The sequence below is a fragment of the Ornithorhynchus anatinus genome, chromosome 19 (assembly GCF_004115215.2).
Source record: "Ornithorhynchus anatinus isolate Pmale09 chromosome 19, mOrnAna1.pri.v4, whole genome shotgun sequence".
NCBI classification, from domain to species: Eukaryota; Metazoa; Chordata; class Mammalia; order Monotremata; family Ornithorhynchidae; genus Ornithorhynchus; species Ornithorhynchus anatinus.
The window spans coordinates 9432466-9460364 of NC_041746.1; the positions used below are offsets into that span (position 1 = coordinate 9432466).

Here is a 27899-nt window from a genome sequence, read left to right on the forward strand (position 1 = left end):
CGGGGCGACTACTAAACGGTCCCTTTCTCCCACCTCCTTTTCAGACCCTTAACCGCGGCCTTGCACTCCTTTCCTCCTCGCCCGTCATCCCGGAGATGGCAGGAGAGGAAGGTAAAAGTGGCAAATTCGCCCCTGCTGGGCCAAAGGAGAGAGGAGGGGGATTCCGGCCGACTCCTGGCATTCCCTCTCTGTCCTTGCCTTGTCTCCGGGTTTGCGGGGGCAGGCATGGCACGCTCCCAGGAGCCGGGAGGTTGCGGGAGAGGGAGAAGAGGGCTCCCGGGGAACGCAAGGGAGCTGGATTCGGCCCTGCGGCCTAAACCGAAGTCCTCTTGGCCTTTTGCGCATCCCGTGCCCAGACCGAGGCAGTGCGTGTCGAGTCCGGTCGAAGGGTTTACGGGACAGTAGTCGGAGGTTGATGGAGGGTCTGGAAAAGCTGTCTCTACAAGACAGAGATGTTCCGCACCTTCTTCAAAGGTCACCACTCTCCCCAACTGCCCCGGCTCCAGAAAGCCCAAGTCTGTCAGCGATGAGCCTTTCTCGGCCGCCAGTCTTCTCCCCCAAGGAGGACGGGGACGAAGGCAGACCCCCGGCTCTGCCCTCCAACCCGTCCCCCATGACCTTTCCTACGTCTCTTTCTCCGAAAGCTAGACATTTACGGGTCACTTTCCCTTCCCAAAGTGACTGGTACCCCGGTTGAGCGATTTGGATAGAAGGCTGGGGAGAGAAAGAGACGGATAATTGGAGGGGGGCTCTAGATATTAGCGCACTTTCCCCCGATAAATCAAAATAAACTAAATTTTCTCCAATGACAATAAAAATCAAACTCTCCCTCTGTTTTCATCTCCTCTCCCCACAACTTTTCGCTCCTGCGGCTGCTTGGGGAGGGTGATGGGGGCGGAGGTGGGGGGGGGGGGATCTGGTGTTCCCCGGGAAAGGGGGGCTCCTGCGCAAAATTACGCCCGCTCCTCTCATTTGTTAGCTGATTCCATCAAAAAGTTCGCTATTTATAGGCTACACGCACCCACCCCGAGTAAGAACAGCCCTCCCGCGTGCTCGTTTCCCTGGCGAAGGGAGAACGGTCCCCCGGGCGCCCGAGCTGGGGTTTGGTTTTGTCTGATGATTTATTTTGTTTAGTTTCGGCCCTTGCTGCTACTTCGGAGAGGGGGTGGGAAAGAAAAGGGCAAGACTCCGGAGGGAGACACTTCCTAGTTGTTGAGAGCCGACCTGCTGTCATCCAGCAATGTGAGTCTGCGCCTCTGGGTCCCCGGGTAGAGATGGGCAAGGGGGCAGCCCCACCTCAAGGCTCTCTCTCCCCCTCCCTAATTCCTTTTCTTCCCCTCCTTTTTTTTTTTTTTTTGCTTCCCTTTCCCTCTCCCACTAACAGCCCCTCCCAGCCTCCGCCCCCTTCTTCCCTCCGACCTTTTGCAGTTTAGTTTGCGCCGGGGAGAGCAGAAAGGACATTTAAACAAGAGAGAAAGAAAAGAAAGAAGAAAAGAAAGAAGGAAGGAAAGAAAGAAAAGAAGGAAGGAAAGAAAGAAAAGAAAGAAAGGGAGGAAAAAAAGAAAAGAAAAGGAGGAAAGAAAGAGAAGTGGCCGAGTGGGAAGATGGCTGGGAGGAGACGAGAGGGACTTGATTTGGAGGGGAGGGGATCTGGGGGAAGAAGGACGGGGGAGACGGGAAGGCAGGGGAGGGAAACGGGAAAACCTATTGCTCCAGAGCCTCGGAGCCAGCGGGAACTGGAGGCGGAAAGATAACTGTTGGTGTAAACACCGAAACTCCAGACAATCTATCTCCCGGCAATACGGGGTATTGATTTGTCCATCAAAAAACCCGGGGATCGCTCCGGAGGGAAAGGGGATGGGGGTAGGGGGGGTGGGAGGGATTTGGGTGAACAATGACTTGTAGGCAGCCCCCCCAAATATAACCGAGAACCAGGGAGAGAAGACGCCGCATCCATAAGCGGCAAAACAGGACCGGACGAGTTAAATTTACGGGGCCAGCCGAAGGAGGGAGAAGCGGGGAGCAGATTGCCGAGTGTCTTGTGGGCATTTGCCTTGTCTTCATTATTCCAGTCATTAGAGTTGGACATGTGTGTTTTGGAAATCACATTCTAAACGGAGAGATATGGGTGCGTTGCGCGTCTTGTTCCGCGGGTGGAAGGAAGGAGGGGGATGGTTTTTTCCTCTAGTTTATTGCACGCTTTCGCCGAGGCGAGACTTTCACACGCCTTCCTAGAGACCTGGAATGTTAGGAAGGTAGAAAGTGATCCCTGGGGGAGTGAAGAGGAAAAAAAATCAAATCCCAAGTACAGGCGCGCAACGCTCGAAGAGGCCTGTCCGGGCGCAGGGGACCCCGAGGCAAGGTTATTTACCACTGGTGGGGAAAAAGAGTACAAATCTGCTCCGGGAGCGAAGGGGTTGGGGGTGAAATGCGACTGCAAGGGCACTCGGCAAAGGAGTTGGGTCGAGGTGGAAGGACTGCACAGTTGCGATGGAAGCCTCCTTGGATGCCCTTCGGCTCTCTCCCGTTGGTTTGCAGGGAAGGCCGGGAGAATCTGGAGCGAGCGCTCGCTCTCGGGAGCCAGGCATCCTCTCGGCCCCTCCGCCCTGCTGACCTAAACGCTGACCAGGGCGAGAGCCAGCGGACACCTGGTTTCTCTCGCCCGCCCCCACCCAGGTTCTCCCTCCCGGCCTGGAGCTACTCCCTGCACAAGGAGGCCGCGTGGGTCCTCCTGACACCCCCCACCCCATTTTAGGGCAGAGATGCGCTCCGCACGGGCACCTGCCGGCCTGGACCTGGACCTCCTGGCAAGCCCCCACACCCAAATGACCCAAACGTCCACTCCCCAAACGGTAACCCAAACCAGGTGGCCAAACGGTGGCTGACTTCCCGAGGTGCGGGGGCGGGTCTGCTGGTCTTGGCGGGTCCCGTGGTTCACGGGTCTCGCCGGTCCTCTGCGAACCGTTCGCCCGCAAGCCTAGCCCCCCCCCCCCCCCCCCATCCTTTCCCAAGAAGGTCCGGATTCTTGGGCACCGATTCTTCCGCCCGGGGGGCCGAGTCTCCTAAACCTAACTTTTCTGGTGGGGAAGGAAGGGCCTGGGGTCTGATCCTTCGGGCTCTCCGGGAGTCAATCAATCAATAATCAATCCCAGGCAGGACAGGGGAAGAGGGAGAGAGCGGGGCGGACTGAGCGGGTTGTCCCGAAGAATCCGGTGCTTCAGAGAAGGGAATTTATCCCCCTCCTCTGGGTCCACCGGGTCCGAGGAGAGGCTCCACTCCGCTTCTCTCTGGGCTCTTTTTCCCTCTCTCCCCCCCTTCTTCCCGCTCTCCTTCTGCAGGTAGGCGCAGCTCCCCCGGGAATCCCAGGATCTCCACCCCCACCGGCTCTCCCCCCTGCTGCCCCTGGAGAGTGTCTGGGATACTTTTTCCCCAGCTCAGGCACAAGCCCGGCCCGAGGAAGCTCTCTCTGATTCCCCGACGAGGGCGCCAGAAGGAGGGAGAGGGGATAGAGGAGGAGCTGGAGAGGGGATGGGGGATGCAGAGGAAGAGAAAGAGGGGCTGGAGTGGGGTGAGTAAGGAAGGTGAGAGGGCCAGGGAATGGAGGAGGAGCTGGAGAGGGGTTGGGGGATGCAGAGGGAGAGAAAGGGGCTGGAGTTGGGTGAGTAAGGAAGGTGAGAGGGAGAGGGGATGGAGGAGAGCGAGAGGAGAGAAAAGGGACTGTGCGTTCCCGGGAAACTCGGGTTTTTCCAGATCAGGATTGCTTCCCTCGATGGCGTGGCTAACTCTGATCCTGACTTAATAATAACAACTATGGTATTAAGCGCCTACTATGTGCCAAGCACTGAACCAAACGCTGGGGTGGATACAAGCCAATCGGATTGGGCACAGTCCCTGTCCCTCTCGAGGCTCCCAGTCTGAACCCCCATTTTACAGATGGGGGTAACTGAGGCCCAGAGAAGTGAAGTGACTTACCCGAGGCCACACAGTAGATTCTCTCTCTCGGGGTGAGAAGCTCACTCAGGGAAAGGGCCTCTCGATCAAGGTTCCCTCAGACTCTTCTTTGATGGAGGAGAGGTCTCTGTGCATGGTTTGGAGAGCTGCAGGGGGGCTACCCCTGCACCTCTTGCCAACGTTTCCCTTTGCCGTCGCTGCGCCCTCTCGTCCTCACTAAAAGTTGGTCGCGACCGGATCCAGAACTCTTGGGATAGAGGGGGCCAGCTGGCTTCCCCTAACTCCTCACCCCATTCTCCCGACAGGTGAAACGTGCGCATTCAGGTGACGGTAATCCTCCGAGTTTTAGCTCCAAAGAGAAGCAAGGACTCAGCCTATCTGTAATAATAATAATGATGATGATATTATGTGCCAAGCACAGTTCACGCTGGGGTAGATAGATACAAGGTAATCAGGTTGCCCCACAGTCATGATCCCCATTTTACAGGTGAGGCAACCGAAGCACACAGAAGTGACTTGCCCAAAGTCGCACAGCTGACAAGTGGCGGGATTAGAACCCACGACCTCTGACTCCCAGGCCCGGGCTCGTTCCACTAAGCCACGCTGCTTCCCACAGTTCTGCAAACACCTGTTTTCCAAGCAAAGCGCTAGGACGGTGGGGGGAAAAGATGCTGCCGGGTCGGGACTACCAAAAAGTGCAAAGAAACTTCCGACAAGTACCGAAGAAGCACGGGATTAGGAAGGGGAACGACCTGGGCTTCTTCGGGGCAGCTGGACACCGAAATTAACCTCTTTGGGGGTCTTGCTCATCGCTCCGCGAAATGCACGTGGGAACTGTCCGCTCTATCACGCATACACAAGGGGAAGGGGGCAGAGGGGAGAGGGAAGGCTCACATATATAAATGAGACACAACTGGTCAAAAAGGAGACCCTCTAAACAGCCAGGCAGTCCTGAGCCCGGTCCTCTCTTTTATTAACTAGGCCTTTGGGCGATTTCTTCTATTTCGACGACAAAAGAGGGGTAAAGAGAGGCAGGCGCTGTGATCGGTGTGCAATTCATTTCCTAAACGTACTACGTTATGGCCGAAGTTTGCCGGCCCCCCCTTTTTTTCTGTCATTGCGCCGGTCTATCCCGAACCAGAACTTTAGGCCGCTTGAAAGAGTCCAGAGGGGTATGCATTCGGTCGAGCAAAAAGTACGCAAGTGTGTCCACAGGTGAAAGTCTTCACCGCCTACCCCTCCCTCCTCCCCAGGTCTAAACTTCCAGCTGGTGTTTTGTAATTGAAGCTTTCTAACCCTGAGGTTAAAAGCCCCGAAGTCACCTGCAAACACCTGGGCCTGACTTGGCTGAGCAGCAGCTCCGCACGTGGTTGTCGCACAGAGGGGAAGGGGCTTCCAGAGCTCCCGTGGCCTTGACCTTCCGGGACAGGAGCCGTTGTTTGTGCTGTTGCTGCCGTCGCCGACGCTATCACCGCCTGGGTGAGTGCAGCCCCCTTTGCTTTTGGGGTTCTCTGCCCTCTGTAAATCCAAACGGGGGTTTTATCCAGAAATGGAGAGCCGAAAAGGGGGCGAAACCACAACAAAGCCTAGATGGCAAGGTGGACTCACTGGGTACCGATTTCAGTTTACCTTAATCTTCCTCCATGGGTAAGGGGCTGGCATTCCTAGACCACTTCTACTGTGGTGGCCGCTTTCAGATTAGCTGTCATAGTTAGTTGTGGTTTTTGAATTTTGGGGGTGTTTGTCTTTTGGATTGGTGTTGGGGCCTAACCTGACTCAGAAATTTGAATGAAGGTGGGCAATACGTTTCTTTATGTTCCCTATATTTAACAAGAGGTGGTCTTAAACCTGTGTGCTATTTCTATATTTTTTCCCCACCCGCAGAAACCATATAAAAGTCAATCGTTTTTAGCTCTGATAAGTCTTCTTCCTTCTGTACATTTAGAATGCCTTATATAGTTCTGGCTCAGAACAACCTAGTGTTACCTTAACTGAGGGAAGAGTGAATTTTTTGAAACGAAACTATCCAAATATTAGCCGATCTTCCACGTCATTCTGCGTGAAGTACTCCTTGAAGTATAATTCTGTGTTTCCATTGTGATATCATTTTGATGAGATTATGAAAACTTGGAAGCTTACATGCACACAAACCGAAATTGACAAAATTTAAATAAATTGCAGCATAGAATGCTACTGATTTTTCTGTATTCCCAAAATACTTCATTTTTGAGATTGCTTCATATTACATTGACCAATTCATCTGCATATATTTTCTAGAAATTATGGCACTTCTACAGCATTCATCAGGGGTATTTATTGAGCACTTACTATGTGTAGAGCACTGAACCACGTGCTTGGGAGAGTACAGTACAACTGAGTTTGGCAGACACATTCTTTGTCCATAGGAGCTTACGGTCTAGAGGACTAAAGTGCAGCTTTGTATTGCAACTACTTGATTCCTTTGAAAACAGAGTTGGGTTAGCCTGAGATTTAATTTGTGAGCCTAAGGAAGGCTGAGGATATGTAAACCATGTAGCACTTGGTCTATTTATGGTAATTGTAGTGATTACTTTTCCCCCCGAACACTGTGACCTCCTGAGAGAATAAACGTTTACACAAAATTAACTTCTTTGAAGTAATGGGGTCTTTGATTTTATCTCTCTGCTTTTTTTTATTGAGAAGATCATAGAATCTAAAAGTCATAGCGGCTTTAAATGCAAACAATGATTAAATTATTGATGATGATAAATGGCATTACTTTTCTCACCAGAACTATTAAGGTGCTATATTTGAGTAAAACTATTCAAGCCAATTGAAAAGGGGGAATTCTTCCCTACCTAAATACAGTAATCAATAATGACTAAATCAGCCGAAATGCTGATGGTGTGAATTTCCGAAACAGAAATAAGCATCAGAGGAATTGAAGTTTCCTTCTGCAAACTGAACCAGACAATGATAAACCAAAAATGACGTTTGAGAACAATGGGTTAACAAGGTAGGGCAGAATTAAATTAAAGGGCTAATAAAAGAAAAATGGTCTCTTGCTGATCTCCTGGCATCTTCTAGGTGTCTTACCGCTCAAATATTTTTGCTGTTGTTCTGAGGACTAAACATTGTTCAATAGGGAACCCAAACATTGACATGGTTTTTTTTTTTTTCTTCCTTGAAGCACATACAACTTTCTATCTTGAGAACTCTGAAAGAAGTTGCCTCTTTGAGCCTTTGACTTTATCAAATTCAGGTTATCAGACACTACACTGGATTGCAGCAAGGAGCACCTAAAATTACATCTGTTGTTTAAGGAAAGGAAACAGCTCATGGCCTGCTGATCCTCTTATTCACCAAACTCCTGAACTGCTCAGATAAGGTGTCAACCCTATGAATGAAACCTTTTATCTCAAGACTTTTTTTATCAGTTTCATCTGCCAATAAATAAATAAACCTGTGTTTAAATAACATTAAGGATCTGCCTTAAACCAACAACAACCAGGAAATTCAAAGTAAAACCTGACACTGTGTCCTTAACTCAGTTTTTTTTTAAAAAAAAAACACAAAACACTATGCAAACCTAGCATGACTTATGAAATTCCTGGAAGAAAGGGGAAAGCCAATAATGGTCGTATAAACTGAACAGATGTAATTGGTGTGCTGAATTTTCACATGAAAATTCAATAAATTGTTAAACCACAGCAAAACTATATATTTTTTTCTCAACTAGGGTGTGTTCCCTTTTTCTCTCCCCACCCTTTTTTTAATGTAACATAGGACAGACATTCAAATTACCACAAACCAATCAGGCCTAGGAGATGAAAGAAATTAGGCAGACCTAAAAGTAATGAGACACCACCAAAGGATCACAATGCAAGTACACTGTAGGTTATGTGAGAAACTTTTGTGTGCAGTTGTGGGGGCAGAACGTCTTAAGACAGAGGAAAGCCCCCATTTCCCCATCACAAATCAATCACTCTATTCTCTGCACCAATATTATCAATGATGAGTATCCATCTATTAAAATTCAATCAAACTTTCCAAATAATCCTGTACCTTCAAAATCGACCTTTGTTTCAAGTAAATCCATATTTTTATAGTAATGTAATGTTGACTTGAGAAATAGGTTATTTTAACTCTTAAATAAGAGCCACTTAAGTATGAAGATTGGGCATAGTTGTCATGATCAGAGAGAGGCTTGAGGGCCCAGTAAGATGTTTGTAGGATGAGCCTAAATGAAATTGAATAAATCCTGACTCTCATTCTGTTGCTATTTTTCAAAGGAAACTGTCATTGGGGAGCAATTGAGTGTTGGAAATGTCTTATTGAATTTAGACTGTGTAGACAGCTAAATGGGGTGCATAATTCTGGCCAGTCTTTGCTGCGAGCAGATGCTTGTCTCTCCAAGCCTGGCAGAGGGATGGGTGGAAGAATAACTATGGGCAAATTGAATGCACAATGCACAGCCTAGTGATCAGTTTCGCAGGACCAGGGGTTTATTTTTTTTAAAATCTTTTAAAAACACAAAATAGGGTTATACATACTACTGTTTGGACCAGGGCTTGCTGAGGCTCAAAGCAGGTTCCTGTAGGTAGTGTTGTGGAAGGCTTGGGGAGTTTTTGGATGAAATATTGAGAAGGTGGGGGTCAGGGAGTCGACCCACTCATCAAACCAATCTGTTCTCAAGCCTCCCGAGGTGAGAAAGGGACACTTGAGTTTCCAGGAGAGATGCCTATTGGCCATACCCTGACACTTCTCGACATGCCATTTGCTAAGTAGTGTGACCTAGTGGAAAGAGCACAGGCCTGAGAGTCAAGATGACCTTGGTTCTAATCCCAGTTCTGCCACTTAATTGACTTGCCCAAGATCACCCAATCCAACTTCTCTGTGCCTCAGTTTCTTTGTCTGTAGTAAGGAGATTCAGTACCTGTTCTCCCTCCCCACTAAACTGTGAGCCTGCTGTGGGACAAGGACTGTGCCCAACCTATCTCGCAACTAGCCCAGTGCTTAGCACATAGTAAGTGCTGAACAAATATAATGATCACTCCCGGGACAAAGTAAGCCCTGGTTATAGGATGGAAATTCTTGTGTCCTGATTCAGTATGACCGGATGTGCTACATTATGCCTTTGCAATGAATGACTCTGGGCTTATGCTGTAACCCGAGGTACCCTATAGTCTACCAAAGCAATCCGCCACTCATGACTGGAGTAGCAAGGTTTGTAAACCTGTTGCTCTAATGATAAGGGAAAAGGGTATTAAACGCCATTATTTGGTGTAGCCAGGGTGCAGGGTGGCCTTGGAAACCCATCCTTATGCATACCTGAGATTTGGGTATAAACAGTTCATACCAAGCAAACAGCCTAATATGCTCTGGGGACTCAAGGTCTTAACAGTAAATATTGTGGTACTAAATATGAGTAGTAGGAAGAATTATAATTGCATGACCTACTGCTTGAGAAGCAGAGTGGTTATTTCACTACTCACGTACAGTTGATGATGACCCCTGTAACGCACTGATCAAATGGCCTTCTGGAACCATAAAGGACAAGGGGAGCCCAAGAAGCCTGATCAATCTTGTTGCCCTGAAGTGCGAAGGCAATCTGGGGAGGGAGCCACAGTTTTCTGTTCCATCTCCCAGAATCAGGCACTGTTCTAACTGATGGGACAGATACAAGTAAATCAGGCTGGATATAATTCCCATCCCACATGAGGCTCACAGTGTAAATAGGAGGGTGAGCAGGTATTGAATCCCCATTTTGCAATTGAGAAAATTGAGGCACAGAGAAGTTAAATGATTTGCCTAAGGTCACGCAGCAGGCAAGTAGTGGAGCCAGAATTAGAACGCAGGTCCTCCGGCTCCCAGGCTTATGCTTTATCCATTAGGCCACGCTGGTTCCTGACTAATAGCTGTTGCCATGTTGTCTGTAATCTATTTTAGGATCTCAGCAGCTGAGTGAGTTTTTGTTTGTATCTGATGCAAATCATTATATTGGTACAGAATTGGGAACCTTCCAAAGACGTGTCAACAGACCTCACCATATGTCAGAAATCACTGCTACACTTGATGTTCTGTATGTTCCTCTTAAGCTAATTAAAATATATTTATAACCACAAACTAGATACAGAACTAGCTATATCCATTTTATAGATAGTAGATGGGGAGTTAGTGAAGAATGTTTGAGAGCTCTGACTCTGTCTTGGAAAAAGCAAATGCCAAATTCTTATTTTAAGGCTTTCTTTCTCCTATATCTGTTTAGGCAAATACCTTTACAAATTCAGAATTACTCCAAGTCTACCTCATTAGTCACAAGTAGTAATGATAATATGAATCAATCCATTTGAGTGCTTACTCTGGGCAAAGCTCAGTATTAAACACTTGGGAGACTGTGGTTTTGTATTCAGGTAGTTAGAGGATTTATTGCTACTCTTCAAAGAATGGTAGTGATGGTATATTTTAAGTGCTTACTTTGGGTCAGGCACTGTTCTAAGCGCTGGGCATCCCAGGCTACTGACAGTTGATCTAGGGAAATCCCTTCGGGAGCTGCAGCTTGCCCCAAAGTAGGCTCCCTAAGGCTGTAGCAGATATGAAACAATAATACCTTAACTTTCCATAACACTTTCTCAACACTTATCTCACTTTACACCTCCCACGGTCACAAATTGTATTGGATAAGGTTTGAGATGAATAAAAATGATGATTGAGCTCTCCTAGATTTGAATCCTAGATTTGATTTCCTCCGATTAGACTGTGAGCCCGTCACTGGTTAGGGATTGTCTCTATCTGTTGCCAAATTGTACATTCCAAGCGCTTAGTACAGTGCTGTGTACATAGTAAGCTCTCAAATACTATTGAATGAATGAAGACAACGACCTGGGTCTATTCCCCTTCTAGTCTGTCTTCATGTCTACTCTACTGTAGTATGCTCTCCTAAGTATGTAGTGCAGTGCTCAACGCTCATTAAACACCATTAACATACACTCCCAGGTGTCCATTTTGGTGCTCTGCATACAGTAGGCCTTTGATAAATTACGCTCATTTAAGAAGCAGCTATTAAAAGTTCCATTTTACAGAGGCATGGTGAAACACAGATTTTAAATATGTTGTTGAAGGTTCACTGCAAGTTGGTGGCAAGACGAGCTCAGGCTTCGTTTTGGAACGTTGGCTTTGCTCCAAGGAAGAGCGACCCACTTGGTGCTGTGGTTATAGCTCAATCCTGGGGAGCAGTGGATGGGCTGCCCCAGACTCTGACTCGTGCTCCCTCGGGCTGACTAGAGGACCAGAGCCTACTTCCTTAAGCATCTTTGTGGCCAACCAGAAATGGATCCCTCTGCACTGTATCCCTTTGGTTATCACGACCCAGCGGCCCTGAGTCTTATGATGGTGCAACTGAAATTCTTCAGTATTCAGAAAGAGTTGGATCTAGTGCAGGGGCCAGCAACCCTTTTTGGACAGAAGAGCACTTGGGCTTGGTCAAATGCCATGAGAAACAGTGTAGCTTAGTGGATAGCTGTGTGACCTTGGGCAAGTCACTTAACTTCTTTGGGTCTCAGTTGACACATCTGTAAAATGGGGATTAAGAGTGTGAGCCCCATGTTCAACCTAATTAACTTGTATCTATGCCAGTGCTTAGAACGGTGCTTGGCACATAGTAAGTGCTTACCATTTTAAAATTTCTTTTTTGGATCTAGGATCTACATATTCTGACCCAGCTCAGCTAGGCTGGACTAGGTCTTTGGGCTGTGGGCTGAGGCATTAACTTGAGAAAATGGTTACCATGGTGGGTGTCTTCACTGGTGATTGTGAGTCACGGTCTGCTTCCTCAAACAGCAAATAACTTTTTATAACATTTCATTATATATAAATGAGTTACTCTTCCACCTTCTGCTTGGGGTCCCTCTAACCAGTAATCCCCATGTTTGAACTAGTAGGGAGGTACTAGTCTAGCAGTTTGGAGATTGAAATATCATAATTCCAAAGAGATTTTGCAGTAAGTGGGGGAACCTCCTTAGTTCAAAAGGAAGTCATGACTCTATGTACCTCAAAAGGAATTTAGAGGATCACAGAAAAAAGTTATAGTTCATCTCTCTATCTTAATTCAGTAGAGGTTCTGAAATGTGTGTATGCATGTATGTATTTTGTGCAGTTTGGTTTATTTCCATGTATGATTTCTTTCCAGCCTATCACTAAGCATTCCCAGATTAATTTTTCATCTCCATTCTCCTACCACTTTGATATTTACAAGCTCACAACCACCTGTGGCACTACTATACCTATCTACTTATATGCTCTACTATTTAAACACTTATTCATCCATAAAGCTATCTTTCCATTTCCTCTGTCTGTAAATTATTTCATCTGACACCCTACCCCCCGACCCCTGTTAAGTGTGTAAGCTGTTTGAGGGCAGGGATCCCATCTTTCCATTCACTTATTCTCTCCCAACCATTTAGTTCAGTGCTCAATAAATATTAACAACTAGATTGGGCCTTCATGCACAAGATGCTCAGCTAATTATTGTACTACAATTATACTTGTCCCATTAAAAAAATATCATTGCTCTTTCATTGCTATATAGCATCAGGCAACTTTTATAATTGGAGCATAAGCATCTGAGCGTATTGCACATCTCTAGTTAAGCTTATATTTGCAAGGAAATGCATTTGAGGCCCCATTAAATGATGAATGGCTCCACTGAAACTTCTTTTAATGAGATTTGGTGTTCAGAGAGCCAAAGGAAAAGGTATTTTTTGGCCTAAAAGCTACATCCCTTGGCTATGACACTACAGTAATAAAATATGTGAACTTCAAAGAAAGGATTTTTTTTTAAATTATCATATTGCACCTATGACTTAAGCATCCAATGTGCATAAATGACTCCCACTGCATTTTATAGGAAGTTTTGCTTGCATTACAGTTACATAACTGTACACAGGACATACCATCTAGCTGATTACTTACCTATGTAATTTCAATATAAAAAGGATTCCAGTTTTCTTTTTCCCTTGCTGTTGTCTAATGAAATACATTTATTAAACTAACCATTAGCTCAACATATTTTACTTAGGCATGTCAGATGCATAGGGTCACAAGGCACTATACATTTGTATGTGCACCATCCTTCCTGTTTTTAAAAACTTCAAATAACACATTATATATAAAGTCGTAGACCCCTTAGTACATTATTAAATAGAACAATCACCAAAGTCAAACTGGTGAAGAGGACTAACTTTATGGGTTGCCTATAAGGAACTTTCTGTGGTCTGGAACAATAGTCCATGATTAGGAGCAAGAGATAGGCAGGAAGGAAAGAGACAAAAGAAAAAACAGACAAAAATACCGAGGCACACAGCTTATAGTCAGGAGTGAGGATCACACAAGCACACCCACAGAGAGCACACTTACACAGCATTCAGATGATCTACCCCTCAAAGCAGCCAAACCTCAGCAGCAACAGCAGGGAAGTGGCAGGGGGACGGCGGAGAGAGAGTGAAAAAGCTGCAGTCAGGGCCATCCCTCCATCCCTCCTCTGCCTGCTACTGCTCTGGACCAGAGGAACTGTTATTGCTGCCGAGGTCTACTTTCTAAGATGGGCAAGGGTGGCCTTTGCAATCTCGAACAGGAATCCAGCTGGCAGAGTGGCTCTGTGTTATGTCACTTGGTCTCTCTCTTTCCTGCTTTGTTTTTTCAATTGTCCCCTTTGTCTGCTAACTCCCCTGCCACTATCAATGTCACTTCCTCCTACCTTCCCCTCCCCTTCAGCTGCTCTGTCCTTTGACTTAGTTCCGAGACTAGTTTTCATTAAACACTTCAAATATATGATATTCGGTGGAATTAAATATACCATTTTCTTAACTAGAAGCTTGTAATCTTTACAACCCATACCTGCAGCTGAGCTCTAGATATGCACCATATTCTTATCAAGCGGCAAGTTCTAGGGATTCTCTATACCCTTATGAGCTATGAGAGCTCTATTAAACAAGGTGGAATAAGCTGTTTGTTTTTGTTTTATGGTACTTGTTACATGTTTACTATAGGTGTCGAGCACTGTTCTAAGCCCTGAGGTAGGTGCAAGTTAATTAGGTCAGACACAGTCCCTGTTGTGCATGGGGGCTCACAGTCTTAAGTAGCAGGGAGAATAGGCATCGAATCCCCATTTTACAGTTGTGGAAACAGAGGCACAAAGAAGTTAAGCGACATGCCCGAGATCACACAGTCTAAGGGAGGAAAACAGTATTTAGCTCCCATTTTACAGATGAAGGAACTGGAGGCACCAAGAAATTGTGACTTGCCCAAGGTCATATAGCCGGCGGTTGGCAGATCTGGGAATAGAGCCTAAGTCCTCTGACTCCCAGGCCTGTGCTCTTTCCACTAGGCCATGCTGCTTCTCTAAAAAACTGTTAGTATTCTTGTGATTAAACTCCCCCAGCTCCCCTCCTGGAGATAGAGGCAGCTGACTAACCTATCACAGTCTGAGGCCAGAGCCACACTAACTTTGGAAAGATTGCCTAGGTATAGTGGAAGAGCTAAAGTCTGGAAGCCAGAGGACCTGGGTTCTAGTGTGAATTCTGCCACCAGCCTGCTGTGTGATGGTGGGCAATTCGCTTAACCTCTCTGTGCCTTGGTTTCCTCATCTTCAAAACAGAGGTAATACCTGCCTTTCTAATGACCTCACAGGTAGTTCCAATCATAGGCCCATTTAAAGGATAAATGACTAAACATAGACAAGGTTATGGTATGATGAATAGTTATGATATGATTCCTTGCTGTGTTCCACTAAAAATCAAATTTTTTTTGCTAATTATAAGATGGAGAAGTTAGGCGTTCTTTTTGTTATTGCTCAATGCTGAATGTACACAGTGAAGAAAGGTCTGATGTTAATATTGATGTTAAATGCTCAGTACAGTGCTGTGCACACCGTGCTTAAATGCCATAAATCATACAAACGCTCAGGATATTTGAATGTGCGCAGTAGTATTTCCACGTGTAGGGATGTTGAGAGAATAACTGAATTTGTGGAAACCCAAATTTATCCATTAATGTTTTCTAATTATATTTTACACCTAAAGACATTGTACTGAGTTTACTTGCAGACGTGTTGTTAGAAACACAGAATGTTTTCCTTCCTCAAGGAGTCACTTTACATGTGTCAAAACCCCCCCATCACAGCCAAATTAAAATGTAGGACTAAATCTCAGTTTAATTTCTGCTAGCCATTTGAGCTGCCAATACAATGGGGGAAAGAATATTTACTTCTCACTAAACTTATTTGACCCTTGAACAGTTACCTAAAGTGGCCAAGTAGAAGCAGTGTGGCCTAGTGGGAAGAGCTTGAGCCTGGGAGTCAGAGGACCTGGGTTCTAATCCTAGCTCTGCCACTTGGTGGCAATATGACCTTGGGCAAGTCACGACTTCTTGGTGCCTCAGTTCCTTCATCTGTAAAATGGGGGCTAAACACCTGTTCTCCTCCCTTAGACTGTGAGCCCTGTGTGGGATTGAGACTGTGTCCGATCTGATTATCCTGTAGCTTCCTCAGCACTTAGTGTAGCATACAGTAAGTACTTGACAAATACTATTATTATTATTAATAAAACTTAGCCATCTCCATTACCTATACCACCCATCCACAGTGTTTCTCTCTTTGGCTGCTGAATCATTCCAGTTATACACCACCCCCCTAATTACAAGTTGATGTCTAAGTTTGGGGTAAAATTAGAGAAATATGATTATGATTCTGAGTCCAAAGCACAATCTTCCCTCTTTTAATCAGCCGTTCTTCCTTTTCTGGTCTAGTGCAGTGCCAGGTGAGGTCCTGGCAGAAGTAGTTATTTAAATCTTTCCACTCTCCATCTTGCCCCCTTCCCCTCACACCCCAAAGAAGGGCAAGCATATTTCTGCTTCCATTCCCAACAGCTACCAACACTGCAATGGCCGGTAGAGCAGTTGGCAGAGGGACTTTTGTTCCCCTAGTGCCTATGGGATTCACCCTACTAGAGAAGCAGCATGGCGTAGCGGATAGCACACGGGCCTGGGAGTCAGAAGGTCACGGGTTCTAATCCCAGCTCCGCCACTTGTCCGCTGTGAGACCTTGGACATGTCACTTCACTTCTCTGGGCCTCAGTTACCTCATCTGTAAAACGGGGATTGAGACTGTGAGCCCCACATGGGACAAGGACTGTGTCCAACCTGATTTGCTTGGATCCACCCCAGCGCTTAATAGTACATAGTACATGTACATGGCACATAGTAAGTGCTAAAATACCACAGTTATTACTTGATAGACCGCAGCCTGATTGATGCCAAAGAGTCACTTTAGAACTTTCTAGGGATTAAAAAAAAAGAGAGACCTAGGCTGACAATATATTCAGACAACTGTGAAATATGTTCCTTCCAATATACCAAATATATACTATATATATTTTGCATTTACAAATCTTATATGTGCATGTGTATATATGTATATATATATATATACACACCTTATATAAAATTAAAAGCAGTTGTCTACTCATCAGTTGAGGACAGTTCTTTTTCAGAAGGGATACTTGTAATTCCCCATTTTAAGAAACAATCACAGTGAATTTTTGTTCTCGTTGAATGGCTCTGTATTGCCAACACTAAAAATGGAAGCTGTTGTTCTGAGAATTAACTGTGCATTAACTAGACAATATTCCCTCACTTGATAGTTCAAGTGTTCCAGTGCTAATTTAACTCTTTTAACAGGGGTATTAACTGCAGTGATTGTTCTCGTGATGTGGATGGACCCCTATATACTAAAAACACACTGGTCATGGGCAACCATGAGCTCTTACAACCATTGAGTGACATTGGTTTAGGTCGATTCACAGAGATGTGGGAGGCTTCTGAGCTCCTTAGTGAACTCTGATACATCCCAATTTTTATTTTAGGACCCGATTCTTATAAATCAAGTGTAGGATGATCTTTGGGGCATTCAAATATATGCGATTTATATTTCTTCCATGCACTTTAGTCCCACCTCCTATAACAGTAGGGACTAACCCCCGACCTGTTCTTCCTCAGCAGTTATGTACATACCTTTTTACTCCATGACTTCTCTTTTAACTGTAATTTAATGTCCATCTCTCCTCCCATCCACCCACACACACACTTAAACTGAAAGCTCCTTGAGGGCAGGGATGTGTCTACCAACTGTATTGCATTCTCCCAAGCACTTAATACAGTGCTCTGCACAAAGTAAGCACTCAACAAATGTCACTAATTGACTATAACTCGTCAGCATATTTTTGTGTATGAAAATTATTTTTACCTCTAGCTTGATTTATTTTGAACTTGTTCTAATTTTCTTTGAACTTATCTAATTTTAAGGACTTAACTGTTCAAAGTGAAAGAAATTAGGAACTGGTTAACTCCTTTTTCTTTCTAACTCCACCATGACTTCAGGATTATTTTGTCCCTGGTTGGGAGCAGAATATTGGGCCGGCTAGCTGGATCACTGGACTGACCTCTTAATGGCCTTGCTTATGTTATGCCCACCGACTTGTTGGCATTGCATACGTTCAGCCTTTCTGCACAGCATAAAAGTAAAAAAGTCTTCCACTGACATTTTTCAACTCAATGATAATTGTGGTTTTTGAGCACTTGCTATGTAGTAAGGACTGTATTAAGCACTGCGGTAGGTCAGTGGTATTTGAACACTTACTCTTCGTAGATCACTGCAATAAGTGCTTGGGAGAGTTCGAAACAACTGAGTTGACAGACATGTTTCCTGCCTACAAGGAGCTAGATTAGACACAGCCCCTGTCCTATATGGAGCTTACAAGTCTAAGGGGGAGGAAGAAAAAGTATGTTATCCTCATTTTACAAATGAGGAAGCTGAGGCCCAGAGAAGTTGTGACTTTGCCTAAGGTCACCAAGCAGGCAAGTGGCATAGCTGAAATTAGAATCCAAGTTCCCCGACCCCAAGCCCTGTGTTCTTTCTACTAGGCCACGCTGCTTCCTCTTTGTCGATTCCTTATCCATTCTTCAAAGAGTTCATAACTGAAAGGTCCACTTAAGGCACCCAGGTAAACAGATATAGGAGCCACAGGCCCAGGGCCTCAAACCAACTGGGGTGTAAGCAAGAATTTTACTACAAGGTGGTAAATTCATCACGACTGGTTTCTGGTATTTTGCCACCTTGAGTCAGGGGAAAAATTTACCACCCCCTTCCATTCTTTATAACGTCACAGAATGTTGGAATCACCAAACCTAGAGGATTTCTCCACTGGCACCCTGCCCTGCCCCTTCTGCTTGCTCCAAAGTCCTTGTGTTCCCCTCCCATTAACTATCTTGAGAGCTCTGCTAATAGTATTTTCCGAGCGCTTACATATACGGAGCACTGTACTTAAGCACTTGGGACAGTATAGTACGGTGGAGTTGGCAGACATGTTCCCGGGCACTGCTTCTGATAGATGGGCATTTAGACATTTTTAGCCCCTGTGAAAACGTCTCCTTTCAGTCACGCCCCTGATGGTGAACCTTGAGACACCTGCCTCACTACCTTACTGTCAGAAGCCAGCCCTGAATCCAACACCTAGCCAAAGTACTGCAATTTTAAAAGGCTGCTCTTCTCTGGTGTCAACCGTTTCCCTCGCTGAGATGCTTTAAGTGTGGGAAGGACTTGTGAACATTTTTTTTTTTTACAAGTTTCAAAAAACCCCAAATAAAAATATTAGGATTCAGGCATTATCTTCCTTGTATGCCATCACAATAACCTTTTGACCTTCTGGAGTCAAAATATGATGGAGTGGCCTGGATTCTTTGCTCTTTCATGTGCTCACTTGCAACACACTCAAAATTCTATACTTGCCAGTTTGCCCTTTTGGCAAACTGGCTCAATGGCAGTTCAGAAAGATTAGTGACAAAAAATGAGTCATATTAAGACAGACATTTTGGGAAGCACTAAGTAATTATGCTTTTTCTAAAAATTAAGGGCTTCCCATTTCATCTCCTTGAGATGTCTTCTAGACTAGGCAGTATTCTAAATGGTGCTTTCTGTAGACATCAAAATTCTAGGTTTCTTGTGCCTTAAGCTACTGCCAAAAGAATCCTCAATAGACATTAAAGGTACATATTTTTCATAATGATGATAAGCATTTTACCATTCTTAAACGCTCGCACTCCCCCGTAAAGGGGCATGCAAATTTAGAATTCGATTTCTCCTGAGTACTGGGCTGTTGGGTTTTTTCTGTTGTTTTTTTTTTAGGCAAAATAGCTAGGGGGCACTTGTTTCAAGAGGAAAAGTAAAATGGAGTTTGCAAAATGATAAAACTTAGGTAAGTCAGATTTTAGGCTTCACAACCTTTGCAGTATTTCTTTAAGGGCTCAGCCCTCAGGTCATCATGTGGAAATACTAGGGGACAAAGCCTCTGGATTGAATACTAATGTCGATTTCTTAGGCGATTGCTGGTTACCTTCTAGATTAACAGGCCACGCAATATTACCAGAGAAAAAGGGACAATGCCCACTTGAAATTTCTATAGGATTTTGTCCATTTATAAACACCTTTAATTTGAAGCTCTCAAAATACTTCACAGGTTTCAGTTCAGAGCATCGGCTTACTCCAGTGAGGTAGGGATAAATATACCTCAGTTAGAGGAAAATAACATCACATTTCACGTCTACATAGGCAACAGTGAGGCAGTTAAGGGAAAATAAAGGAAAATAACTTGAATGAAAATTCTCTGCTGCTTAAAGAACTCATTTTCATCCAACACAAGAGGGTTGGTAATCATGAATTTTTGTTGTTGTCGTTGCAATTGGTGAATGGTAGATTTGGCTCGTGCTTCCTTTCAGCACGTCTTCTGACTGGCCCGGGATGTGTGGGAACGATAGCCAATATTCAGCGATGCCAACACTCCGGCCTCTCTCTCTTCCCCTCTATCTCACCTCTGGCCTGTCTTCTGGACTCTGATTTAGGCGTAGTGGATAGAGCTCAGGCCTGGGGCTCAGAAGGTCATGGGTTCTAATGCCGCCTCCGCCGCTCGTCTGATGTGTGACCTTGGGAAAGCCACTTCCCTTCTCTGGACCTCTGTTACGTCATCTGTAAAATGGGGATTGAGACCGTGAACCCCACGTGGGACAGGCGCTGGGGTGGACACAAGCAAATCCGGTTGATTTGCTTGTATCCAGCCCGGCGCTTAGTACAGTGCCTGGCCCCTAGTAAGTGCTAAACAAATACCAGTATTATTATTATTATTATATTTATTACTGGTGAAGTTGGAGAGATGGGGATTAGGGAATGGAAAAATCTAAAACGCTCTGAAAATTCAGGCAACCGAGTAGGGTGCGTAGTCGCGTCCACTTGCAGTCCTCAAAACTGCCCTAGTTCCTGTGGAGTTGAGAATATCGTGTTAATCTAGTATAGGATCATGACTAAGAAAAACCCTCTCTGCAAAATTTAGTTGGGAATAATATTTCTTGGTGACGGTGTAAGGCCAGAGCGGTTAAACGGCATCCACAAGGTCAAACGATCTGGAGAGATTCGGAAAGGAGCGGCCTTGATTTCCTGGCTCCTGTCGCGAGACTCCAGCTTACAGGCTTCGCTTTTCTAGAACCTTATGGTCAACTGTTTTCACCAGCAGGCTAGGCTGATTCTTGCCTATCTATCTAGAGTTAGGCTCCCTCCAGAACTATTAAGTGGTTGGATTTTCAGCCGCAGAGAAAGACGTAGCGAGTCGCTGTGTTCATTCCATCTCGAAAACACTTCAAGCGAGTAAACTATCCTTAACTCTTCGGCAATCGCCCGTTAGCTCGGAAACAGCAGCTCGAAAGTATCTCCTCCAGTCGGCCTCTCTTATCGAATACGGTACTTTCCTACCCACTTTATTTTTGAGACCTCTGCTCCTAGAGACATCTTTTTTTTTCTCCTGGATTTTGAAGCAGTAAGTACAGCATCAACACTACTACTACTTTGACAGGCGTCAAGTTAATAGTCACTCAGAGGAAACTGCCAAACCGATTCCGACTTTAAAAAAAAAAATATCGGTAATAAGCCCGAGAACGGTTGTTTCCCACACAACTCTAAACCCCAATTTTTTTTTTCCCCGCAGCACAACGCATCAGCATACATGTGCACAAAATCGAATCTAATCCGAACGATGATAAAGCCCGGGGCGAACGGCGAGCGCTCGGTAAAGGGCTCGATGAGTTGTTCCGACGATAAACCGTGCCCCGTTTATCACCGGAGCCGTGTGTTTAAAACACATCCCGTTGTGTTTTGGAAACAGATGCTCGAGGCCTTGTCGGGCTCGGCGAAAACATAAATAAGAGCCCAATAAGTGAAGGCGAGCGGTGGAAAATAACTACACTAGACGGCCCATCCTGCTATTCCAAAAGAAGGCCAGAAAGCACTAGTTTCTCCTCCCTCTCTGCCTTTCCCGTCGGGTTGTATACCGACAGATCTCCCGACTTCGACACTGAGCTACAGGGAAACACTGTGCTAAGGGTTTACGCCCTCCCCCTCGGCCCCCCCCCCTCCTCCCTCCCATCCCCTTCCCCAATGGGCTTTCACGAACATTTCCGAAGACAAAAATAACCCTTTGCTCGAGGCCTACAGGCTGCACGAGAGAGAGAGAGAGAGATCCAAGTCGGCAAGTGCCAAGCGAGAACATTTCATGACTCTGTGTCAGTGCATCTAGCCGGTCTGGTGGCGGTGGCGATGATGATGCTGCTGCTTCTCGCCTCGGCCCCGGTGGGTAGAGAAAATGGCTTTTTTTTTTTTTTTCTCCGGGGAGGGGGAGGAGAGGGAAGGGGGTCCGGTGGTTGTCGTGCCCCCACCGGGAAGGGTCTCGGTGGTCGCCGGGGTCGAGGGGCGCCCCCTCCCAGCCCCCCCCCCCCCCCCACCCCGGCTCGATTCCTGCCGTCCTGACGGGGATTGGCGGTGGTCAAAAGGGAGCCGTGCTTGGCACTGAATGTCACCCTGAAGGTAAAATGAAAGACAAAAGATGAACGCATGCTTCGTGCCTTTTTTTTTTTTTTTTTTCGCAGCAGCGGAGGCGGCAGCGGGATTTAAAGGGGAAAAAACACATTCACCCAAGCATCAGTCAGAGAGAGAGAGAGACACACACACACACACACAAGCAGCCAGGCAAAAGCCACCACCACCGTGCGGGCAATCTCGCTCTGCTTTAGCGGTAATCCTCCTCCTCCTCCTCCTCCTCCTCCTCCTCTTCCTCCTCCTCCTCGTCGTAATAAAAGAGGCATGCAAAAGGGATCGCACCTACCGCGGGGGCAGGCGAGGAGGGAAGCCGGCGGGTCCTCTCTGCTCCTGCCCAAGTTGGCATTGAGCGCAGGTGGGGGGCGGGTCGGGGGGCAGGCGGCGTGACGTCCCCGGCTCCCAGGGAGGGCCCACCGACGCCTCCGACAGCGCGGGGAGGCCCCCCGGCCCCAGCGGGTGAGTGCGGCACCGGCCCCGCCGCCGGGGGGCGCTCCCCCCTCCGAAGCCCGGCGGCGGCCCCCGTCCCCCCCATCTCCTCGCCGCCCGAGGTCGCGGGAACCCCCTCTGCGCTGCCCGGCGCCGCTGTCCACTTTCCCAGCGTCGGCCGACCCCCGCCGGCTAACCGGTCCCGACCCGTCCTTCTCCTCCTGCTGCTGCCAGCGGGGAGAGGCTCGATTTTAGCTCCCGCCTGGGATCTGCGCGCTCTCTCTTCTCCCCACCCCCCCCCATCCCCCTTTCCTGTCTCCCCCCTTGCTGGACACCTTGTCCCCGTCGGTTGCTCGGAGTCCCTTTGAGCAGGGACCGTCTCGATCTGTTGCCCGATTGTCCCTTCCGGGCGCCGAGTACAGTGCTCTGCACGTAGTAAGCGCTCCATAGATACCACTGAATGGAAAAAAAAAACAAAAAAACCCCAACCCTCCAACTACTCACATCGACCGGTCCCGACTGACCTGCGGTGGGGGCAGATGTGTCTGCGAGCAGAGACAGGATGGGGGGGGGGGGGGGTGGGGGGGTGACTGACCCTCGTTTCACTGGGAGTTGTACTTTTTTTCTTTCTATTTTTCTCCTCCTTCTGTCCCCTCCCTCCCAATTCACACCTTTTTTTTTTTTTTTTGCTAGCCACCTCCGTGCTTGGGAAAGTGAGCCGACCACGAGGCCGAGTTAGGGGGCTGGGGAAGGGGGACGTTTTCTCTCGCTTCTTGGGAAGTGGAGGTGGGGAGAGGGGTGATGGCTCCCGAAACGACTGTCCCATAGGGGTTTTTTTCGGGGCACGGGCCACCCTTCCGATTGCTGCTACCACCGGCCCAAGTTGGGAGGAGAGAATGGGGAGTGGGATCTGAAGTTCCACGATGCCCCGGTTCCTTCCTTCCTTCCTTCCTTCCTTCCTTCCTTCCTTCCTTCCTTCCTTCCTTCCTTCCTTCCTTCCTTCCTTCCTTCCTTCCTTCCTTCCTTCCTTCCTTCCTTCCTTCCTTCCTTCCTTCCTTCCTTCCTTCCGTCTTTGCTTGCCTCCTTGCTTCCTTCCATCTGTCTTTTCTTGCTTCCTTGCTTCCTTCCTTCTTTCCGCCTGTCTTTGCTTGCTTGCTGGCTTCCTTCCGCCTGTCTTTGCTTGCTTGCTGGCTTCCTTCCGCCTGTCTTTGGTTGCTTGCTGGCTTCTTCCTTCCTTCCTTCCTTCCGCCTGTCTTTGCTTGCTTCTTTTCTCCTTCCTTCCTTCCGCCTGTCTTTGCTTGCTTGCTTGCTTGCTTGCTTCCTTCCTTCCTTCCTTCCTTCCTTCCTTCCTTCCTTCCTTCCTTCCTTCCTTCCTTCCTTCCGATTGCTGCTACCACCGGCCCAAGTTGGGAGGAGAGAATGGGGAGTGGGATCTGAAGTTCCACGATGCCCCGGTTCCTTCCTTCCTTCCTTCCTTCCTTGCTTGCTTCCTTCCGCCTGTCTTTGCTTGCTTGCTTGCTTGCTTCCTTCCACCTGTCTTTGCTTGCTTGCTTGCTTGCTTCCTTCCACCTGTCTTTGCTTGCTTGCTTGCTTCCTTCCTTCCGCCTATCTTTGCTTGCTTGCTTGCTTGCTTCCTTCCGCCTGTCTTTGCTTGCTTGCTTGCTTCCTTCCTTCCGCCTGTCTTTGTTTGCTTCTTTGCTTCCTTCCTTCCTTCCGTCTGTCTTTGCTTGCTTCCTTCCTTCCTTCCGTCTGTCTTTGCTTGCTTCCTTCCTTCCTTCCGTCTGTCTTTGCTTGCTTCCTTCCTTCCTTCCGTCTGTCTTTGCTTGCTTCCTTCCTTCCTTCCGCCTGTCTTTGCTTGCTTCCTTCCTTCCTTCCGCCTGTCTTTGCTTGCTTCCTTCCTTCCTTCCGCCTGTCTTTGCTTGCTTCCTTCCTTCCTTCCGCCTGTCTTTGCTTGCTTCCTTCCTTCCTTCCGCCTGTCTTTGCTTGCTTCCTTCCTTCCTTCCGCCTGTCTTTGCTTGCTTCCTTCCTTCCTTCCGCCTGTCTTTGCTTGCTTGCTTCCTTCCTTCCTTCCGCCTGTCTTTGCTTGCTTCCTTCCTTCCTTCCTTCCGCCTGTCTTTGCTTTGCTTGCTTGCTTCCTTCCTTCCTTCCGCCTGTCTTTGCTTGCTTGCTTGCTTGCTTGCTTGCTTGCTTGCTTCCTTCCTTCCTTCCTTCCTTCCTTCCTTCCTTCCTTCCTTCCTTCCTTCCTTCCTTCCTTCCTTCCTTCCTTCCTTCCTTCCTTCCTTCCTTCCTTCCTTCCTTCCTTCCGTCTCCCCATCACACCAGCCCTAGCTGTCAGAGCAGGTCAGAATAGCCCATAGGACACAGATCCGAGAAGTTCCCAGAGAGAGGCACAGAGGGCAAAGCTTCCTCCTCTACTCCCCTTCCCCTGCAGATCTCTTAATGAGGAATTCAGGAAGAGCCAAAGAGGCCTGGTGAAGAGGCTGTTGGTTGTGCGGTGGGGGATGGGGATGGGGACGGGGTTGTATTTATTGGTCTGGCTTCACTTAGGTTGTCATTTGCCCCATGGGTCTGCGTAACCAAGGAAGCACATTGGCCGTGGTGGTGGTGTAGGGCCAGAATCACTGGCGGTGCAATAAGCCATACACACACGCACACGCAGAGCAAATGTTTGACAATCACAAGCTAGAAGGGCAGTGTGTGAAAGCAACACCCAGCTTTCCCTAATCCCACATCCCTTCCTTTTTCCACCATGTAGGTTGAAAAGTTAGGTCCAACTATGACCCACTTGGTAATAGTTTGGCCAAGCACTTCTGCTAATACTTTAAGATCAAAGGATCTGGAGGAGATATTTTCAAGTGCTACAAGGGCAGCTGTGTGGCAGACTCGTGTTAGCTTTTTTTTTTCCTGTGAAACTAGACTCGAGCTGGTGTTAAACTCATGTTTCTTATACTGTCCAAGACCAAATAGGGGAGTGTGTGTTTGATGCCCAGGTTCAGAGACAGTAGACAACAAAAATGAGTAGAGTGAAAAAAAATCTCAAAAGTCACCAGGGAGGAGGGATAGGAAGTGATTTCAAAGTTTATTTCTTGTTTCCTGAAGTTGCAGTGTTGTCAGAAGTGACTTAACCAACTTGAGAGTGCAGCCTGGTGGTTGTGTTAGAGAGGGAAATTTGAACATTGCTCAAACTGAAGCCAATGGGGGAAAAAATAGCCATTTGTTACAGAGGTTCGCGGACGCACCTGGAATGAAAATGAGTTGTTTAAAACAAAACAAAAAATCCCCTCAAATATGAAAAGGGCTAAGCCTCTAAAGGCAGATTCAGTGCCACAAATCTTACCTGAAAGGAATTTCTAAACGATTTTTGGATATTTCTTCATTTCAATCTAAAACGCATTTAGCATCAGATCACGTGTGGAATTGGAAGTGTGAATATTCAGCATAGTGTTGTACTTATCGTGGGTCTAACCGCTGGTTTGCCAGCACGAAGTGATTTATGTGGTTAAATTGTCCCTTGATGTCTTTAGAGCATCAATACAGCACCCACTTCTTTTAGATATCCTGTGTACTGGAATCCATTAGGTCTTGAGGGAATTGCGAACTTGAACTGTGCAGGGGGATGAAAGGTTGCCGATGGGTGAGGGAGCAAAAGAGAAAATCTACCAATTAGGTTTCAATCTGTGCAGTACTAAATTTATACTGTACAATTTTTGCCGAAATTAAAAGGTTACCACTAGGGTACTATATTCCTATCTCCAACTAAGCACCGCTTATTATTGCAACAGTATTTCAATATTAAGTGATCTTCAAGATATTTCATCTTTCATTTTGAGTTCTGAATCTGAATCAGTATCAGAATGTCAGTACTACAAGATAAGAGGTGACCAACTAAGCAGACAGCTGAACGGCTCCTTGTGAAGGTGTTGCTGAGAGGACTTGTATTGGTCTCCTTTCAGTAACCTTATTTACAGGGACATTTCAGTTGCAATTAGAATTTCAGCCGAAGCCTCATTTAGTCACTTGGCTCGTGTTCTTATGCTTGTGCTTGAAACTGAACGTGAGCCCCCGCCCCGTAGAAATACACACGCAAATGCACAAACAGTGCAAATACAAAAGTTTGCTGGGGGCGGTCATGAAGGAAGAGTCATTATTTGTATTAAATTGTTTACAGATGTGCCTGATATAAATAACTTCAACAGCCTCCCAAGATGTCTTGCAAGCTTGACTTTAGATTAAAATTGAAAAACAAAAATATAACTCTGGGGCTTCTGGTGTGCTTTACAGATGACCTATAGAAATCTTCACCTAAACATTGAAATCGTAATTATCTTCGGTGAAATTTAAGTCATTATTTTGGCAATTTTCATTACAGAGTTTGTTTTGAGATATTTGTAAAACTATAAGATGGTAGAGATTTAAAAGAAAATGCCAGAAGCCACATTAATGAAGAAAAACTCTGAAGTACTTTTGAATAATAGATAGGATATGTAATGGTCAGCCACGAGATAAAATTTTTACACAGTATTTTTATGGCTCTAAATTGGCTGCATTGTAAACCAAGCTTACTACTCTATTAAGTCATTATACTTTTCAATTATTTAACATTTCTGGCCAAGCATTCTAGTGTGGTCTTTCTTGTGCTCATCAGAAAAAGTGTTACATAGTAACTGCTTGTTTTTTTTAGCATGTGAAGCTTTGTTACAGAACGAGGTTACATTTTAACTTATCAGGAAATATTACAAAGTAGGCATGGAGGAAAAAATGATATGGAAATGACCCCAGTCAAATGAAATAGGATAGTTGCATCACTGAAACGTATCTAACACAGTTCGAGATCTTTTCACTAAGAAACCTTGGCAGTATCTGCCTTCTAGGTACTGTGCATTTGGAAATACTATATCTCCATTTAAATGCAGATCTTCAGTTTTCTCCAGGGAGTAGTTGGTGAATCTTGCAATTGAACCGCTGATTCGAGAAAAACTAACTGAAGCTTTCCTCATGAACAAGAGACCCTTTCAGGTCTGCTCTTGTGAAATGATTACCAACTTTCCTAATATTATGATTTTTGTATTGATTTTAAATTCCTCTATAAAGTCAAAATCATAGGCTATTGCCTTTTCCTTAAGTAAAGGAGTCTTCTGTTGTCAATCTGGTGTGCAAGCATTAAGAAGTGCAAAAATAATACAATTGTAACTCTTCAGGTTTGAGGTTTTGCGTTGCTATCCAGAGAGCATAAGGGAGGCGGGGCACTTTAGAAGTTAGGTGAATTGAGAGTGAGGATTTCCATGCTCTATTCCTAACTGTCAGTGATGTTCTTTAGGGTCATCTTGGGACAGACGTGGCATTTTATCTTTCAGATACTTCCACTACCACCAAAATGTTTCACTACCGAAATGGTTTAAAATTTTGCTGTATGAAGATCAATTGCGAACCTGGCATATAAGGCACCTGGTTATTGAGGGTGGGGAAGGGAGGAGGATGACCATAAGGGGGAAAAAAAATTGAGGTTGACCAATTGGATATATAGTTAGCAAGGGGAGGACAGCTAGAGGTGTGGTGATAGTAAGACAAAGGCTTA

General features: G+C 46.2%; 1 protein-coding gene across 3 annotated transcripts in view; it reads left to right on the forward strand.

Moving 5' to 3' along the window:
- Positions 1–1102: 1102 nt before the first annotated feature.
- ESRRG (estrogen related receptor gamma) overlaps positions 1103–27899 on the forward strand; it is a 465100-nt gene continuing 438303 nt past the window's right edge. Inside the window, exons 1-2 of one of the 3 annotated variants that reach the window (XM_029047306.2) lie at positions 1103–1242; positions 5205–5430. The gene's annotated coding sequence lies outside the window, so the exon portion shown is untranslated. Of the gene's footprint in view, positions 1243–5204; positions 5431–21536; positions 21653–27899 lie in introns of those variants that run through there. The other 2 variants (XM_029047310.2, XM_029047308.2) reach the window with 2 other exon arrangements.